Below are 8967 nucleotides of genomic sequence, written 5' to 3'. Positions count from 1 at the left end.
ATACTATATTTTTGCTGAGTTGAATGAGAGAGAAGAGGAGAGAGAAGGGAAGCGGGCTCTTCGTGAAGAGCTAGCTCTAGCACGTGCTCCTAGGTGCTTTGTGAGAATGAAAGGTGGGCCATATATGATAAAAGTAGTACTCTTTTATAGCTAAGTATTGTACAAGCTAGCTATAAAATGGGTTATAAAATGGGTGGCTATATACTATTAACCATGCTCTAAGCAGGCTCGCTCTACATTCATTCGCCGTGCAAACGGTACACTGCTCTCCGTGACATGTGTCCATTATTTCTCCACCCCTCGCCCTCATCTGCTGCCCCTCTCCTCTGGATCTCCCCGGTGCTTCTTCTTCCATCTCTCCCTCATGCAACAACAATGAAAAAAAGCAGCGGCAACACCACATCCATGGTTAGGGCAAAAGGAGAGGCGGCGTTGGCCCATAAGCAGCTATTTGTCCACCACGCATCTCCCAAATCAGGCCATGGCAGGCGGAAGCCCGCTGGCCCTGAATCTTGACACGTGGCTGAAGGTCGATGAGGTTGCCTCCCTGCTGCGCGATGCCCTTTTTCCATGGATATGATTCCATCCAATTCCTTCACCGCCGTCCATGGACTTTTCATCTTCATTAGGGATGGGCACGACAGTTGGATGTGGGGATTACATGGTAGAGCCCGTAGTGGTGGATACTTTTATGTGTATCTTCATGTGTTGTCATGGACGCAGACAATTGGGTTTTGGATCAGGTGTTTTTCTGGCTCATTGCATGGGTTTGGTGTAGATAAGTGGGGTGTTCACCATTTTTCACAGTTTTTTATAGGATGTACTATTATTTAATTCTCACTATAGGTTTGGTTGAGGTGTTTGCTAATTCCTTTCTGTATTTTAGTCATGTATGGATGAATTATCGTCAACTGTTTTGTTGTTGTCGGGGCGCCATTCAGGTTATCATTGTCCCCATGCTCCTAGTCATGATATTATTTGATCTGCAAATTTAACTGGTTAATTACCACCTTTGAAATTAGCATATTCTTTTGGTTGATCCCATTTTTACTCTGAAAGTAACATTATTTGCCTTATATTTTGATCCATGTAGGTTTGATGGTAGTATGTTAGAATTTATCTACTGTCTCCCTTGCTGGAAGAATTAGCATTTGTTGCTCTATTTCAGCTACGGAATAACACATGAGAGTTTGCTATATTCTGAAGAAGATATTGCAAAAGCAGGTGCAATGGCTCATATGTAGCGATTTCGAATTGACTTGCCGACTTGGGTGCCAAGGATTTGAACTTGTGCTGCATTAAGGCAAGGAACTATATTTTCCATTTGTGACCTCTTGATGTGTTATTTCCATATTTTGTGTTTGCATATTCTCCATCTTCATCGTTTTCTCTAATCCCATGAGTTCTGGAAATTAGAAACTTTCCATAGTCTCGTACAAAAGCGTTTTTATGACTCAGTAAAGCATGGTAGTTTTAGGTTCACCGGGCGTCCGGTTTGAGGCGTCCTTTTGAGGCCAATGCAGGTGGTGGTGTTCGTGTTTAGGTGTGTGGTTATGTTAGATTTGGTCTTTTGTTTTGTTGTTGTCGATTTTTTTATGTCACTTCAGTAGAGTTCAATGTATGGTTCGTCTGATTTCTCTATTAGTTGGTCATGTCGTTGTTTGTTCATGTGTCTGTTTAGTGTTTATTAGTTTACCTATAGGCTAGATGGACATCGGCATGGCTGGTCCGACATAGTCGGAAGTGCATTGGTATGCTTGATTGTGGCATACAACATTTTATGTTTCATTCTTTTTGTTTTTCTGTCAACAAAAAATGTGTAGCCGCACCTTAATTGTCATGGTGATGTTGGATAGCATGGCAATTGTCCAGTTCTATTATTTGAGAAGTAAATGTATGTATATCTAACAAAGTGTTTAAAAGAAAATTTAGAAGCTCTGGAGGCTCATGCTTCTATTGCCATGTTTTAAGCTCCAGTTAGGGATGGTGTTTCTGAAACAGAGATTATTGATTTTTCATATATATATATATATATATATATATATATATATATACATATAACGTGTGTTCATAGTATCATTCTTGTCTCATTCTTTTTTTCATTTTTTCCTGTGTATAAATTATAGAGCTGCTGTTCAAATTACTTATTTTTCATATGCTTTTGTAACTTCGCAAAAGAGGTCCTAATAAAAAAGATTTGTAGGTTTTAGAAATAAGATGTGTATAACCGCACAGACAATATTTTAAACTTCTGATAAAGAAGATCTATAGGTTTCAGAAATAACATGTTTATAACCACGCAGACAAGGTTCTAAACTTTTCATAAAAAATCCACAAGTTTTAGAAATAAGGTAGGAAAAATCAAAGGTAAAACATGCATGCAGATGCCTTTGTGTATCAAAGAAGAACAATTGTGAATAGAAGGTATGAATGTCACAATAGCTAGATTGTCCATCTGCTACTACCCTGTGTTGTTGCTTTAGTAAATTGTATAGGTACACTAGTTCGGCGAAGAGATGGTGATACAAGTGTAATATGGACGGTAGATATAGGTTTTTGTAATCTGAAAAATATAAAAATAGCAAGGTAAAAAATAGTAAACAGCGAGCAAAACGTTGTATAAATGCTTGGAAACAGGGCCTAGGGTCCATACTTTCACTAGTGCAAGTTCTCTCAACAATACTAACATAGCTGAATCATATGTAAATACCTGTCGTGCGACAAAGAGTTCACTCCAAAGTCACAAATAGCGGAGAACTAACAAAGAAATTATTATAGGGTACGAAACCACCTCAAAGTTATATTTTTAGATCAATCTTATGAGCCCTATAAGTGTCATGAACAGCCCTAGAGTTCGTACTAAAATAACAACTTAAGACACAGATCAACCAAAACCCTAATGTTACCTAGATACTCCAATGTCCCCACAAGTACCTATGGGCTTGATTATACGATATGGATTACACAATTTTAGATTCATCATGTTCAATCCAATGCAAAGAGCTTCAAAGAGTGCCCCAAAGTTTCTATCGGAGAGTCAAGACGAAAACGCGTGCCAACCCCTATGCATAGATTCCCAAGGCCACGCAACCCGCAGGTTGACCACCAAAATATACATCAAGTGGATCAATAGAACACCCCGTTGTCACCTCGGATATCCCATCACAAGACATACATCAAGTTTTCAAATCCTTAAAGACTCAATAGATAAGAAAACTTCAAAGGGAAAACTCAATTCATCACAAGAAGATAGAGAGGGGAAAACTCAATATGATTCATATATATTAATAAAGCTCGCAATACATCAAGATCATGCCATATCAAGAGCACAAGAGAGATAGAGATCAAACACATAGCTACTGGTACATACCCTCATCCCCGAGGGTGAACTACTCCCTCCTCGTCATGGAGACCGCCGGAATGATGAAGATGGCCTCCGGTGATGGTTTCCTCCTCCGACATGTTGTCGAAACGGGCTCCCGATTGATTTTTCGTGTCTATGGAGGCTTGCGGAGGTGGAACTCCCGGTCTAGGTTTCTTTCTAGAGGTTTCTTGATTTATAGGAAGTTTTGGCGTCGGTCTCACATCAAGGCGGTGTCCGAGGGGCCCACAAGATAGGGGGCGCTCCTTGGGGGCCCTGGCTTGTGTCCAGGTGGTGGACCCCCTCCGGTTGATCCTTTCACCCGTATTTTTTATATTTTCCAAAAATATTCTCCATAAATTTTCATCTCATTTCGAGAAATTTTATTTCTGCACAAAAATAACACCATGGTAGTTCTGTAGAAAACAACGTCAGTCCGGGTTAGTTCTAATCAAACCATACCAAAATCAAATAAAATTATTGTAAACATGGCATGAATACTTCAAAAATTATAGATACGTTCGAGACGTATCAGCATCCCCAAGCTTAATTCCTGCTCGTCCTCGAGTAGGTAAATGATAAAAGAAATAATTTATGAAGTGTGAATGCTAGCAAGTGCAGAAGTTTGATCAATGATACTTCCGATCACTCTTTCTAGCATCAATATAAACTATAAATAGTAGCTCATCTCATAAAACTTCTCATGATCAGGTAACAAGCTATTCACATATTAAAGTATATATAGACAAAAAGTTTCTTGAAAACTAACAAACTATGCTTTCAGTCACCAAACAATTGCAACTCATCCTATTTTCAGGAAGGGTCTATGTAAGAGCTTTTGATTTAGCAAATTCGACATACTCAACTATCATATAGTCTTCCATGATTGCTAACACTCAAAACATATTTTTAGAGCAAATGGCATCCGTCGAACACAGAGAAAGATAGGGACTTAAAGTTTTGCCTCCCAACTTATCTATCATATAGAAAATTGTCAATAATAATCATTCGTGATCAAATATATTTGAATGGCCATATATGCTTGGATCTTTCCCCACCACATGATGCTTGCCAAGAGAAAAAGGAGAAATATAGGAAGTGGTTAAGATCACGATGACTCTTGTATAAAGGTACGTACTAGAAAGTAAAAGATAGGCCCTTCGCAGAGGGAAGCACCGATTTGCATAGGTGCTAGAGCTCATGCTTTTAAAACAGGGACAAATAATAAGTTTGAGCGGTATCATTTCATTGTCAACATAACAACCGAGAGACCTTGGTATCTTCTATGCTAGATACTTTATAGGCATTTCCCAAATAGAATGGTGAAGTTTTTACCCCCGCCCTCCATCAATCAATCACACTCCACAACGAGCTGAATCCACGTGTACCGTCCATACAAACAACAATCTTGGGGGAGTTTTGTTACATTATATTTTGATTTGATTTTTTTAGCATGGGACTGGGCATCCCGAATATCAGCCACTTTCTTGTGAATGATAGTGAATCAAGACATACTGTGAGAATAACTCACCTAGCATGGAAGATACTGACAACCCCTAGTCACTATATTGAGCGATTCGGGCATACAAAACAGAATATTATTTGAAGGTTTAGAGTTTTAAACATGCAAATTTACTTGGAACGGTAGGTAAATACCGCATATAGGTAGGTATGGTGGACTCAAATGGAACAACTTTGGGTTTAAGGGTGTTTGGATGCACAAGTAGTATTTCTACTTGGTGCGGAAGTTTTGGCTAGTATGAGGTGGAAGCAAGCACCACGTGTTGGAGGATCCATAACAATATAATTCTATAAAAATATACCTAAGCATAACTCATTACGTTGTCGTCCTTGTCCAACTTCAACTAATTTTCTCAAGTTTTAAAATAATTAACGGGTATTCACAATCATAAAAGATTTCCAAGTAAGTATATTTATATGTGAAATCTCTCGTCCTTCAATATTCTCTAATGAATTGTTCAAGTGACCAATGCGGTGTTTGCTAACTCTCAATAAATTTTACCACCTGTACTTCTTATATGTGAAGTCATTACTCCCCATGGGATAAGCATATAAAACATATATTAGCTGAGATTTATGATATTCAATTTATTCAACCATTTACTCATAGGATATAAGTAAAGCACGAGAGTAAATGACAAAACTACTCCAAAACATATAAGTGAAGATCAATGAGTAGTCAAACAATTAAGTAGCTATGCAAGGAATTTCTCTCTCTCTCTCTCTCTTAATAAAGATTTTCATATCTGAGTACTTTATTTAAACAACAAGAAAAATAACAATAGCACTCCAAGAATAGGATGCATCATGTGAACAAATAAAAAATTAGGCTCAACATAGGCTAACCGATAGTTGACGAAGAGAGGTGGGATGCGTAGCATCCCCAAGCTTAGATGCTTGAGAGTTCTTGAAATATTTACTTGTGGTGCCTTGGGCATCCCCAAGCTTGAGCTTTTGTATCTTGTTCAATCCTCTCGTATCCCGGTTTCACCTATTCTCAGAAACATCATCCACATAAAACTTGAAAAGAACTCGTGAGATACGTTAGTGCACTTAATAATAAATCAACTCTTTATGTACTGCCAAGACAATTTGCACAATAATTGAAAACATTGTCTACTATTTACTATCATTTCCACAATTTATATCTATCAATATAGGCTATGGAAACTATAGGATAAGTAGATAACAAAACTATGACAACAATCTGTCCAAATAGAACAGTCTGTAGCAATTTGTGAAAACAATGTACTTCTGTAACTCAAAAAATTATCAAATTTAGAACATGCTATAAAATTTATGTGACAACATTGTGTAAAAATTTCAGAATCTTTTCACTTTCCAGTAAAATATGAAAATTCAAACACTACATCATTAGTTTCTGTTTTTACACAACACCAATCAAAGCATGCAATGCAAGCATCCTAATGCAACTCTTGGGACTTTTTATTGAAAAACAAGATTATAAATAACACCTAACAAAGAACAGCAAAATAAAATGATGCTCCAACCAAAACTCATATTATGTAACGAATAAAAATATAGCTCCAAGTAAGATATACCGATAATGTTTAAGACGAAAGAGGGAATACCTTCCGGGGCATCCCCAAGCTTAGGCGCTTGAGTCTTCCTTGGATATTACCTTGGGGGTGGCTTTGGAATCCCAAAGATTAGGTTCTTGTCACTCCTTATTCTCCTCATATCGGTACGTCACCCAAAACTTGAAAACTTCAACCACACAAAACTTAACGGAACTTCGTGAGATGGGTTAGTATAATAAATAATGATCATTCACTTAGGTACTGTCAATACAAGATTAATAATTGTTCCCACATGATAACTACTGTATTCTAATATTCACATAATTTATATCACGGAATATAAGCTATGGGAACACTAAAACAAGCAAACTATTCACGCAAAACAGAATCTGTCAAAAATAGAACAGTCTGTGAAGATGTGTAGTGTAACCATACTTCCTGTCTCTAACAATTCTTAAAAATTAGTACAATCTAGTAAATTTGTATATAAATCATGTGTAAAATATTCAGATCAAAATCACATTCCAGTGAATTTACAAAATTCCTGGACTGAGAGCAAATCTTTCTATTTTTGCACAGAATCAAGTCAACTATCATCCACACTATCCCAAAGGATTTACTTGGCACTTTATTGAAATAAAAGGCATAAAAAATGATTACTACAGTAGCTTAATCATGTGAACACCAAAAAATATAAAGTAGAAGTGTTGGGTTGTCTCCCAACAAGCGCTTTTCTTTAAAGCCTTTTAGCTAGGTATGATGATTTCAATGATGCTCACATCGGAATAATAATTATAACATGCAAAAGAGCATCATCAATCTCATGAAAAAACATTTAAGTCTAACCCACTTCCTATGCATAGGGATTTTGTGAACAAACAATTTATGGGATCAATAATCAAATAGCATAGGAAGGAAAAACAAGCATAACTTCAAAACTTTGAACACATAGAGAGGAAACTTGATATTATTGCAATTCCGACAAACATATGTTCCTCCCTCATAATAATTTTCAGTACCATCATGAAGGAATTTCACAATATAACTATCACATACAACATTCTTTTCATGATCTACAAGCATATAAAATTTATCACTCTCCACATAAGCAAACTTCTTCTCATTCATAACAGTGGGAGCAAACTCAACGAAATAACTATCATGAGGTACTTGATTAACATAACCACTTTGAATATTAAAATCATGATAACAAGTTTCATGGTTACTATCACTCTTTATAGCATACATGTCATCGCAATAATCATCATACATAGGAGGCATCCTATCATCATAATAGTTTTGCTCATCAAAACTTGGGGGACTAGAAATATCATATTCATCAAGCATAGGATCCCCAAGCTTGTGGCTTTGCATATCATTAACATCATGAATATTCACAGAATTCAAACTAACAATATTTCTATCATGCTCATCACTCAAAGATTTAGTGCCAAACATTTTAATAACTTATTCTTCTAACACTTGAGCACAATTTTCCCTTCCATCATTTTCACGAAAGATATTAAAAAGACGAAGCATATGAGGCAACCTTAATTCCATTTTCTTTGTAGTTTTCTATTATAAAACCGAACTAGTGAAAAACAAGAAACTAAAATATTTTATTGCAATATCTAACAATATACCTACAAGCACTCACCTACCCGACAACAACGCCAGAAAAAAGCTCGATGCCTACTACACAACCTTCTTCTTGTAGACTCGTGTTGGGCCCACAGTAGCAAGTTTCCCTCAAGTGGATGACCTCAGGTTTATCATTCCATGGGAGGCGTAGGATGAAGATGGTCTCTCTCAAGCAACCTTGCAATCAAATAACAAAGAGTCTCTTTTGTCCCCAACACACCAACTACAATGGTAAATTGTATAGGTGCACTAGTTCAACAAAGAGATGGTGATACAAGTGTAATATGGATGGTAGATATAGGTTTTTGTAATCTGAAAGTATAAAAAAGCAAGGTAACAAATAGTAAACAGCGAGCAAAACGTTGTATAAATGCTTGGAAACAAGGCCTTGGGGTCCATACTTTCACTAGTGCAAGTTTTCTCAACAAAACTAACATAGTTGAATCATATATAAATACCTCTCGCGTGACAAAGAGTTCACTCCAAAGTCACAAATGGCGGAGAACTAACGAAGAAATTATTGTAGGGTACGAAACCACCTCAAAGTTATCTTTTCCGATCAACCTTATGAGCTATCCCTATAAGTGTCACGAACAACCCTAGAGTTCAAACTAAAATAACACCATAAGACACACATCAACCAAAACCCTAATGTCACCTAGATACTCCAATGTCACCACAAGTATCCATGGGCTTGATTAAACGATATGCATCACACCATTTCAGATTCATCATGTTCAGTCCAACACAAATAACTTCAAAGAGTGCCCCAAAGTTTCTACTAGAGAGTCAAGGCGAAAACGTGTGCCATCCCCTATGCATAGATTCCCAAGGTCACCGAACCCGCAAGTTGACCACCAAAACATACATCAAGTGGATCAATAGAACACCCCATTGTCACCA

Source organism: Hordeum vulgare, chromosome 5H, assembly GCF_904849725.1.
Source record: "Hordeum vulgare subsp. vulgare chromosome 5H, MorexV3_pseudomolecules_assembly, whole genome shotgun sequence".
NCBI classification, from domain to species: domain Eukaryota; kingdom Viridiplantae; phylum Streptophyta; class Magnoliopsida; order Poales; family Poaceae; genus Hordeum; species Hordeum vulgare.
This window is presented reverse-complemented; position numbering follows the sequence as displayed.